The sequence below is a fragment of the Pseudophryne corroboree genome, chromosome 7, assembly GCF_028390025.1.
Source record: "Pseudophryne corroboree isolate aPseCor3 chromosome 7, aPseCor3.hap2, whole genome shotgun sequence".
Taxonomy (NCBI): Eukaryota; Metazoa; Chordata; class Amphibia; order Anura; family Myobatrachidae; genus Pseudophryne; species Pseudophryne corroboree.
The window spans coordinates 349,107,635-349,121,197 of NC_086450.1; positions in this window are offsets into that span (position 1 = coordinate 349,107,635).

The following is a 13,563-nucleotide window of genomic DNA, read 5'->3' on the forward strand; positions in this document are numbered from 1 at the left end:
TAACACATCCACAAGCGTGAAAAGCATGTCACTAGACAACACATCCACAGGCGTGAAAAGCATGTCACCAGACAACACATCCGCAAGCGTGAAAAGCTGTCACCAGACAACACATCCACAAACGTGAAAAGCATGTCACTAGACAACACATCCACAGGAAAAGCATGTCACCAGACAACACATCCACAAGCGTGAAAAGCATGTCACCAGACAACACATCCACAGGAAAAGCATGTCACCAGACAACACATCCACAGTAAAAGCATGTCACAAGACAACACATCCACAAGCGTGAAAAGCTGTCACCAGACAACACATCCACAAATGTGAAAAGCATGTCACCAGACAACACATCCACAAGCGTGAAAAGCATGTCACCAGACAACACATCCACAAGCGTGAAAAGTTGTTACCAGACAACACATCCACAAGCGTGAAAAGCATGTCACCAGACAACACATCCACAGGAAAAGCATGTCACCAGACAACACATCCACAGTAAAAGCATGTCACAAGACAACACATCCACAAGCGTGAAAAGCTGTCACCAGACAACACATCCACAAATGTGAAAAGCATGTCACCAGACAACACATCCACAAACGTGAAAAGCATGTCACCAGACAACACATCCACAAGCGTGAAAAGCTGTCACGAGACAACACATCCACAAGCGTGAAAAGCATGTCACCAGGCAACACATCCACAGGAAAAGCATGTCACCAGACAACACATCCACAAGCGTGAAAAGCATGTCACCAGACAACACATCCACTGGAAAAGCATGTCACTAGACAACACATCCACAGGAAAAGCATGTCACTAGATAATACATCCACAGGAAAAGCATGTCACCAGACAACACATCCACAAGCGTGAAAAGCATGTCACCAGACAACACATCCACAGGAAAAGCATGTCACCAGACAACACATCCACAGGAAAAGCTTGTCACCAGACAACACATCCACAAGCGTGAAAAGCATGTCACCAGACAACACATCCACAGGAAAAGCATGTCACTAGACAACACATCCACAGGCGTGAAAAGCATGTCACCAGACAACACATCCACAAGCGTGAAAAGCTGTCACCAGACAACACATCCACAAAAGTGAAAAGCATGTCACCAGACAACACATCCACAAGCGTGAAAAGTTGTTACCAGACAACACATCCACAAGCGTGAAAAGCATGTCACCAGACAACACATCCACAAACGTGAAAAGCATGTCACCAGACAACACATCCACAAGCGTGAAAAGCTGTCACCAGACAACACATCCACAAGCGTGAAAAGTTGTTACCAGACAACACATCCACAAACGTGAAAAGCATGTCACCAGACAACACATCCACAGGAAAAGCATGTCACTAGACAACACATCCACAAACGTGAAAAGCATGTCACCAGACAACACATCCACAAGCGTGAAAAGTTGTTACCAGACAACACATCCACAAGCGTGAAAAGCATGTCACCAGACAACACATCCACAGGAAAAGCATGTCACCAGACAACACATCCACAAAACGTGAAAAGCTGTCACCATACAACACATCCACAGGAAAAGCATGTCACCAGACAACACATCCACAGGAAAAGCATGTCACCAGACAACACATCCACAAGCGTGAAAAGCATGTCACCAGACAACACATCCACAGGAAAAGCATGTCACCAGACAACACATCCACAAGCGTGAAAAGCATGTCACCATACAACACATCCACAGGAAAAGCATGTCACTAGACAACACATCCTCAAACGTGAAAGGCATGTCACTAGATAACACATCCACAAGCGTGAAAAGCATGTCACTAGACAACACATCCACAGCCGTGAAAAGCATGTCACCAGACAACACACCCGCAAGCGTGAAAAGCTGTCACCAGACAACACATCCACAAACGTGAAAAGCATGTCACCAGACAACACATCCACAAACGTGAAAAGCATGTCACCAGACAACACATTCACAGGAAAAGCATGTCACCAGACAACACATCCACAAGCGTGAAAAGCATGTCACCAGACAACACATCCACTGGAAAAGCATGTCACTAGACAACACATCCACAGGAAAAGCATGTCACTAGATAACACATCCACAGGAAAAGCATGTCACCAGACAACACATCCACAAGCGTGAAAAGCATGTCACCAGACAACACATCCACAGGAAAAGCATGTCACCAGACAACACATCCACAGGAAAAGCATGTCACCAGACAACACATCCACAAGCGTGAAAAGCATGTCACCAGACAACACATCCACAGGAAAAGCATGTCACTAGACAACACATCCACAAACGTGAAAAACATGTCACTAGATAACACATCCACTAGCGTGAAAAGCCTGTCACTAGACAACACATCCACAGGCGTGAAAAGCATGTCACCAGACAACACATCCACAAGCGTGAAAAGCTGTCACCAGACAACACATCCACAAAAGTGAAAAGCATGTCACCAGACAACACATCCACAAGCGTGAAAAGTTGTTACCAGACAACACATCCACAAGCGTGAAAAGCATGTCACCAGACAACACATCCACAAACGTGAAAAGCATGTCACCAGACAACACATCCACAAGCGTGAAAAGCTGTCACCAGACAACACATCTACAAGCGTGAAAAGTTGTTACCAGACAACACATCCACAAGTGTGAAAAGCTGTCACCAGACAACACATCCACAAGAGTGAAAAGCTGTCACCAGACAACACATCCACAAGCGTGAAAAGCAAGTCACCAGACAACACATCCACAGGAAAAGCATGTCACCAGACAACACATCCACAAACGTGAAAAGCATGTCACTAGACAACACATCCACAAGCGTGAAAAGCATGTCACCAGACAACACATCCACAGGAAAAGCATGTCACTAGACAACACATCCACAAACGTGAAAAGCATGTCACTAGTCAACACATCCACAAGCGTGAAAAGCATGTCACCAGACAACACATCCACAAACGTGAAAAGCATGTCACCAGACAACACATCCACAAGCGTGAAAAGCTGTCACCAGACAACACATGCACAAGCGTGAAAGGCATGTCACCAGACAACACATCCACAGGAAAAGCATGTCACCAGACAACACATCCAGAAACGTGAAAAGCATGTCACCAGACAACACAACCACAAGCGTGAAAAGCATGTCACCAGACAATACATCCACAGGAAAAGCATGTCACCAGACAACACATCCACAGGAAAAGCATGTCACTAGACAACACATCCACAAACGTGAAAAGCATGTCACTAGATAACACATCCACAAATGTGAAAAGCATGTCACCAGACAACACATCCACAAGCGTGAAAAGCATGTCACCAGACAACACATCCACAAGCGTGAAAAGTTGTTACCAGACAACACATCCACAAGCTTGAAAAGCATGTTACCAGACAAAACATCCACAAACGTGAAAAGCATGTCACCAGACAACACATCCACAAGCGTGAAAAGCTGTCACCGGACAACACATCCACAAGCGTGAAAAGCATGTCACCAGGCAACACATCCACAGGAAAAGCATGTCACCAGACAACACATCCACAAGCGTGAAAAGCATGTCACCAGACAACACATCCACTGGAAAAGCATGTCACTAGACGACACATCCACAGGAAAAGCATGTCACTAGATAACACATCCACAGGAAAAGCATGTCACCAGACAACACATCCACAAGCGTGAAAAGCATGTCACCAGACAACACATCCACAGGAAAAGCATGTCACTAGACAGCACATCCACAAACGTGAAAAACATGTCACTAGATAACACATCCACTAGCGTGAAAAGCCTGTCACTAGACAACACATCCACAGGCGTGAAAAGCATGTCACCAGACAACACATCCACAAGCGTGAAAAGCTGTCACCAGACAACACATCCACAAAAGTGAAAATCATGTCACCAGACAACACATCCACAAGCGTGAAAAGTTGTCACCAGACAACACATCCACACTCGTGAAAAGCATGTCACCAGACAACACATCCACAAGCGTGAAAAGCTGTCACCAGACAACACATCCACAAGCGTGAAAAGTTGTTACCAGACAACACATCCACAAACGTGAAAAGCATGTCACTAGACAACACATCCACAGGAAAAGCATGTCACCAGACAACACATCCACAAGCGGGAAAAGCATGTCACCAGACAACACATCCACAGGAAAAGCATGTCACCAGACAACACATCCACAGTAAAAGCATGTCACAAGACAACACATCCACAAGCGTGAAAAGCTGTCACCAGACAACACATCCACAAATGTGAAAAGCATGTCACCAGACAACACATCCACAAGCGTGAAAAGCATGTCACCAGACAACACATCCACAAGCGTGAAAAGTTGTTACCAGACAACACATCCACAAGCGTGAAAAGCATGTCACCAGACAACACATCCACAAACGTGAAAAGCATGTCACCAGACAACACATCCACAAGCGTGAAAAGCTGTCACCTGACAACACATCCACAAGCGTGAAAAGCATGTCACCAGGCAACACATCCATAGGAAAAGCATGTCACCAGACAACACATCCACAAGCGTGAAAAGCATGTCACCAGACAACACATCCACTGGAAAAGCATGTCACTAGACAACACATCCACAGGAAAAGCATGTCACTAGATAACACATCCACAGGAAAAGCATGTCACTAGACAACACATCCACAAGCGTGAAAAGCATGTCACCAGACAACACATCCACAGGAAAAGCATGTCACCAGACAACACATCCACAGGAAAAGCATGTCACCAGACAACACATCCACTAGCGTGAAAAGCATGTCACCAGACAACACATCCACAGGAAAAGCATGTCACTATACAACACATCCACAAACGTGAAAAACATGTCACTAGATAACACATCCACTAGCGTGAAAAGCATGTCACTAGACAACACATCCACAGGCGTGAAAAGCATGTCACCAGACAACACATCCACAAGCGTGAAAAGCTGTCACCAGACAACACATCCACAAGCGTGAAAAGTTGTTACCAGACAACACATCCACAAGCGTGAAAAGCATGTCACCAGACAACACATCCACAAGCGTGAAAAGCTTTCACCAGACAACACATCCACAAGCGTGAAAAGTTGTTACCAGACAACACATCCACAAACGTGAAAAGCATGTCACCAGACAACACATCCACAGGAAAAGCATGTCACTAGACAACACATCCACAAACGTGAAAAGCATGTCACCAGACAACACATCCACAAGCGTGAAAAGTTGTTACCAGACAACACATCCACAAGCGTGAAAAGCATGTCACCAGACAACACATCCACAGGAAAAGCATGTCACCAGACAACACATCCACAAAACATGAAAAGCTGTCACCATACAACACATCCACAGGAAAAGCATGTCACCAGACAACACATCCACAGGAAAAGCATGTCACCAGACAACACATCCACAAGCGTGAAAAGCATGTCACCAGACAACACATCCACAGGAAAAGCATGTCACCAGACAACACATCCACAAGCGTGAAAAGCATGTCACCATACAACACATCCACAGGAAAAGCATGTCACTAGACAACACATCCACAAACGTGAAAGGCATGTCACTAGATAACACATCCACAAGCGTGAAAAGCATGTCACTAGACAACACATCCACAGCCGTGAAAAGCATGTCACCAGACAACACACCCGCAAGCGTGAAAAGCTGTCACCAGACAACACATCCACAAACGTGAAAAGCATGTCACCAGACAACACATCCACAGGAAAAGCATGTCACCAGACAACACATCCACAAGCGTGAAAAGCATGTCACCAGACAACACATCCACTGGAAAAGCATGTCACTAGACAACACATCCACAGGAAAAGCATGTCACTAGATAACACATCCACAGGAAAAGCATGTCACCAGACAACACATCCACAAGCGTGAAAAGCATGTCACCAGACAACACATCCACAGGAAAAGCATGTCACCAGACAACACATCCACAGGAAAAGCATGTCACCAGACAACACATCCACAAGCGTGAAAAGCATGTCACCAGACAACACATCCACAGGAAAAGCATGTCACTAGACAACACATCCACAAACGTGAAAAACATGTCACTATATAACACATCCACTAGCGTGAAAAGCCTGTCACTAGACAACACATCCACAGGCGTGAAAAGCATGTCACCAGACAACACATCCACAAGCGTGAAAAGCTGTCACCAGACAACACATCCACAAAAGTGAAAAGCATGTCACCAGACAACACATCCACAAGCGTGAAAAGTTGTTACCAGACAACACATCCACAAGCGTGAAAAGCATGTCACCAGACAACACATCCACAAACGTGAAAAGCATGTCACCAGACAACACATCCACAAGCGTGAAAAGCTGTCACCAGACAACACATCCACAAGCGTGAAAAGTTGTTACCAGACAACACATCCACAAACGTGAACAGCATGTCACCAGACAACACATCCACAGGAAAAGCATGTCACTAGACAACACATCCACAAACGTGAAAAGCATGTCACCAGACAACACATCCACAAGCGTGAAAAGCATGTCACCAGACAACACATCCACAAGCGTGAAAAGTTGTTACCAGACAACACATCCACAAGCGTGAAAAGCATGTCACCAGACAACACATCCACAAACGTGAAAAGCATGTCACCAGACAACACATCCACAAGCGTGAAAAGCTGTCACCAGACAACACATCCACAAGCGTGAAAAGCATGTCACCAGGCAACACATCCACAGGAAAAGCATGTCACCAGACAACACATCCACAAGCGTGAAAAGCATGTCACCAGACAACACATCCACTGGAAAAGCATGTCACTAGACAACACATCCACAGGAAAAGCATGTCACTAGATAACATATCCACAGCAAAAGCATGTCACCTGACAACACATCCACAAGCGTGAAAAGCATGTCACCAGACAACACATCCACAGGAAAAGCATGTCACCAGACAACACATCCACAGGAAAAGCATGTCACCAGACAACACATCCACAAGCGTGAAAAGCATGTTACCAGACAACACATCCACAGGAAAAGCATGTCACCAGACAACACATCCACAAAACGTGAAAAGCTGTCACCAGAAACACATCCACAGGAAAAGCATGTCACCAGACAACACATCCACAGGAAAAGCATGTCACCAGACAACACATCCACAAGCGTGAAAAGCATGTCACCAGAGCACACATCCACAGGAAAAGCATGTCACTAGACAACACATCCACAAGCGTGAAAAGCATGTCACCAGACAACACATCCACAGGAAAAGCATGTCACTAGACAACACATCCACAAACGTGAAAAGCATGTCACTAGACAACACATCCACAGCGTGAAAAGCATGTCACTAGACGACACATCCACAGGCGTGAAAAGCATGTCACCAGACAACACATCCGCAAGCGTGAAAAGCTGTCACCAGACAACACATCCACAAACGTGAAAAGCATGTCACCAGACAACACATCCACAGGAAAAGCATGTCACCAGACAACACATCCACAAGCGTGAAAAGCATGTCACCAGACAACACATCCACTGGAAAAGCATGTCACTAGACAACACATCCACAGGAAAAGCATGTCACTAGATAACACATCCACAGGAAAAGCATGTCACCGGACAACACATCCACAAGCGTGAAAAGCATGTCACCAGACAACACATCCACAGGAAAAGCATGTCACCAGACAACACATCCACAGTAAAAGCATGTCACAAGACAACACATCCACAAGCGTGAAAAGCTGTCACCAGACAACACATCCACAAATGTGAAAAGCATGTCACCAGACAACACATCCACAAGCGTGAAAAGCATGTCACCAGACAACACATCCACAAGCATGAAAAGTTGTTACCAGACAACACATCCACAAGCGTGAAAAGCATGTCACCAGACAACACATCCACAAACGTGAAAAGCATGTCACCAGACAACACATCCACAAGCGTGAAAAGCTGTCACCAGACAACACATCCACAAGCGTGAAAAGCATGTCACCAGGCAACACATCCACAGGAAAAGCATGTCACCAGACAACACATCCACAAGCGTGAAAAGCATGTCACCAGACAACACATCCACTGGAAAAGCATGTCACTAGACAACACATCCACAGGAAAAGCATGTCACTAGATAACACATCCACAGGAAAAACATGTCACCAGACAACACATCCACAAGCGTGAAAAGCATGTCACCAGACAACACATCCACAGGAAAAGCATGTCACCAGACAACACATCCACAGGAAAAGCATGTCACCAGACAACACCTCCACAAGCGTGAAAAGCATGTCACCAGACAACACATCCACAGGAAAAGCATGTCACTAGACAACACATCCACAAACGTGAAAAACATGTCACTAGATAACACATCCACTAGCGTGAAAAGCCTGTCACTAGACAACACATCCACAGGCGTGAAAAGCATGTCACCAGAAAACACATCCACAAGCGTGAAAAGCTGTCACCAGACAACACATCCACAAAAGTGAAAAGCATGTCACCAGACAACACATCCACAAGCGTGAAAAGTTGTTACCAGACAACACATCCACAAGCGTGAAAAGCATGTCACCAGACAACACATCCACAAACGTGAAAAGCATGTCACCAGACAACACATCCACAAGCGTGAAAAGCTGTCACCAGACAACACATCCACAAGCGTGAAAAGTTGTTACCAGACAACACATCCACAAACGTGAAAAGCATGTCACCAGACAACACATCCACAGGAAAAGCATGTCACTAGACAACACATCCACAAACGTGAAAAGCATGTCACCAGACAACACATCCACAAGCGTGAAAAGTTGTTACCAGACAACACATCCACAAGCGTGAAAAGCATGTCACCAGACAACACATCCACAGGAAAAGCATGTCACCAGACAACACATCCACAAAACGAGAAAAGCTGTCACTAGATAACACATCCACAAGCGTGAAAAGCATGTCACTAGACAACACATCCACAGGCGTGAAAAGCATGTCACCAGACAACACATCCGCAAGCGTGAAAAGCTTTCACCAGACAACACATCCACAAACGTGAAAAGCATGTCACCAGACAACACATCCACAGGAAAAGCATGTCACCAGACAACACATCCACAAGCGTGAAAAGCATGTCACCAGACAACACATCCACTGGAAAAGCATGTCACTAGACAACACATCCACAGGAAAAGCATGTCACTAGATAACACATCCACAGGAAAAGCATGTCACCAGACAACACATCCACAAGCGTGAAAAGCATGTCACCAGACAACACATCCACAGGAAAAGCATGTCACCAGACAACACATCCACAGGAAAAGCATGTCACCAGACAACACATCCACAAGCGTGAAAAGCATGTCACCAGACAACACATCCACAGGAAAAGCATGTCACTAGACAACACATCCACAAACGTGAAAAACATGTCACTATATAACACATCCACTAGCGTGAAAAGCCTGTCACTAGACAACACATCCACAGGCGTGAAAAGCATGTCACCAGACAACACATCCACAAGCGTGAAAAGCTGTCACCAGACAACACATCCACAAAAGTGAAAAGCATGTCACCAGACAACACATCCACAAGCGTGAAAAGTTGTTACCAGACAACACATCCACAAGCGTGAAAAGCATGTCACCAGACAACACATCCACAAACGTGAAAAGCATGTCACCAGACAACACATCCACAAGCGTGAAAAGCTGTCACCAGACAACACATCCACAAGCGTGAAAAGTTGTTACCAGACAACACATCCACAAACGTGAACAGCATGTCACCAGACAACACATCCACAGGAAAAGCATGTCACTAGACAACACATCCACAAACGTGAAAAGCATGTCACCAGACAACACATCCACAAGCGTGAAAAGCATGTCACCAGACAACACATCCACAAGCGTGAAAAGTTGTTACCAGACAACACATCCACAAGCGTGAAAAGCATGTCACCAGACAACACATCCACAAACGTGAAAAGCATGTCACCAGACAACACATCCACAAGCGTGAAAAGCTGTCACCAGACAACACATCCACAAGCGTGAAAAGCATGTCACCAGGCAACACATCCACAGGAAAAGCATGTCACCAGACAACACATCCACAAGCGTGAAAAGCATGTCACCAGACAACACATCCACTGGAAAAGCATGTCACTAGACAACACATCCACAGGAAAAGCATGTCACTAGATAACATATCCACAGCAAAAGCATGTCACCTGACAACACATCCACAAGCGTGAAAAGCATGTCACCAGACAACACATCCACAGGAAAAGCATGTCACCAGACAACACATCCACAGGAAAAGCATGTCACCAGACAACACATCCACAAGCGTGAAAAGCATGTTACCAGACAACACATCCACAGGAAAAGCATGTCACCAGACAACACATCCACAAAACGTGAAAAGCTGTCACCAGAAACACATCCACAGGAAAAGCATGTCACCAGACAACACATCCACAGGAAAAGCATGTCACCAGACAACACATCCACAAGCGTGAAAAGCATGTCACCAGAGCACACATCCACAGGAAAAGCATGTCACTAGACAACACATCCACAAGCGTGAAAAGCATGTCACCAGACAACACATCCACAGGAAAAGCATGTCACTAGACAACACATCCACAAACGTGAAAAGCATGTCACTAGACAACACATCCACAGCGTGAAAAGCATGTCACTAGACGACACATCCACAGGCGTGAAAAGCATGTCACCAGACAACACATCCGCAAGCGTGAAAAGCTGTCACCAGACAACACATCCACAAACGTGAAAAGCATGTCACCAGACAACACATCCACAGGAAAAGCATGTCACCAGACAACACATCCACAAGCGTGAAAAGCATGTCACCAGACAACACATCCACTGGAAAAGCATGTCACTAGACAACACATCCACAGGAAAAGCATGTCACTAGATAACACATCCACAGGAAAAGCATGTCACCGGACAACACATCCACAAGCGTGAAAAGCATGTCACCAGACAACACATCCACAGGAAAAGCATGTCACCAGACAACACATCCACAGTAAAAGCATGTCACAAGACAACACATCCACAAGCGTGAAAAGCTGTCACCAGACAACACATCCACAAATGTGAAAAGCATGTCACCAGACAACACATCCACAAGCGTGAAAAGCATGTCACCAGACAACACATCCACAAGCATGAAAAGTTGTTACCAGACAACACATCCACAAGCGTGAAAAGCATGTCACCAGACAACACATCCACAAACGTGAAAAGCATGTCACCAGACAACACATCCACAAGCGTGAAAAGCTGTCACCAGACAACACATCCACAAGCGTGAAAAGCATGTCACCAGGCAACACATCCACAGGAAAAGCATGTCACCAGACAACACATCCACAAGCGTGAAAAGCATGTCACCAGACAACACATCCACTGGAAAAGCATGTCACTAGACAACACATCCACAGGAAAAGCATGTCACTAGATAACACATCCACAGGAAAAACATGTCACCAGACAACACATCCACAAGCGTGAAAAGCATGTCACCAGACAACACATCCACAGGAAAAGCATGTCACCAGACAACACATCCACAGGAAAAGCATGTCACCAGACAACACCTCCACAAGCGTGAAAAGCATGTCACCAGACAACACATCCACAGGAAAAGCATGTCACTAGACAACACATCCACAAACGTGAAAAACATGTCACTAGATAACACATCCACTAGCGTGAAAAGCCTGTCACTAGACAACACATCCACAGGCGTGAAAAGCATGTCACCAGAAAACACATCCACAAGCGTGAAAAGCTGTCACCAGACAACACATCCACAAAAGTGAAAAGCATGTCACCAGACAACACATCCACAAGCGTGAAAAGTTGTTACCAGACAACACATCCACAAGCGTGAAAAGCATGTCACCAGACAACACATCCACAAACGTGAAAAGCATGTCACCAGACAACACATCCACAAGCGTGAAAAGCTGTCACCAGACAACACATCCACAAGCGTGAAAAGTTGTTACCAGACAACACATCCACAAACGTGAAAAGCATGTCACCAGACAACACATCCACAGGAAAAGCATGTCACTAGACAACACATCCACAAACGTGAAAAGCATGTCACCAGACAACACATCCACAAGCGTGAAAAGTTGTTACCAGACAACACATCCACAAGCGTGAAAAGCATGTCACCAGACAACACATCCACAGGAAAAGCATGTCACCAGACAACACATCCACAAAACGAGAAAAGCTGTCACTAGATAACACATCCACAAGCGTGAAAAGCATGTCACTAGACAACACATCCACAGGCGTGAAAAGCATGTCACCAGACAACACATCCGCAAGCGTGAAAAGCTTTCACCAGACAACACATCCACAAACGTGAAAAGCATGTCACCAGACAACACATCCACAGGAAAAGCATGTCACCAGACAACACATCCACAAGCGTGAAAAGCATGTCACCAGACAACACATCCACTGGAAAAGCATGTCACTAGACAACACATCCACAGGAAAAGCATGTCACTAGATAACACATCCACAGGAAAAGCATGTCACCAGACAACACATCCACAAGCGTGAAAAGCATGTCACCAGACAACACATCCACAGGAAAAGCATGTCACCAGACAACACATCCACAGTAAAAGCATGTCACAAGACAACACATCCTCAAGCGTGAAAAGCCTGTCACTAGACAACACATCCACAGGCGTGAAAAGCATGTCACCAGACAACACATCCACAAGCGTGAAAAGCTGTCACCAGACAACACATCCACAAAAGTGAAAAGCATGTCACCAGACAACACATCCACAAGCGTGAAAAGTTGTTACCAGACAACACATCCACAAGCGTGAAAAGCATGTCACCAGACAACACATCCACAAACGTGAAAAGCATGTCACCAGACAACACATCCACAAGCGTGAAAAGCTGTCACCAGACAACACATCCACAAGCGTGAAAAGTTGTTACCAGACAACACATCCACAAACGTGAAAAGCATGTCACCAGACAACACATCCACAGGAAAAGCATGTCACTAGACAACACATCCACAAACGTGAAAAGCATGTCACCAGACAACACATCCACAAGAGTGAAAAGTTGTTACCAGACAACACATCCACAAGCGTGAAAAGCATGTCACCAGACAACACATCCACAGGAAAAGCATGTCACCAGACAACACATCCACAAAACGTGAAAAGCTGTCACCAGACAACACATCCACAGGAAAAGCATGTCACCAGACAACACATCCACAGGAAAAGCATGTCACCAGACAACACATCCACAAGCGTGAAAAGCATGTCACCAGACAACACATCCACAAGCGTGAAAAGCATGTCACCAGACAACACATCCACAAGCGTGAAAAGCATGTCACCAGACAACACATCCACAGGAAAAGCATGTCACCAGACAACACATC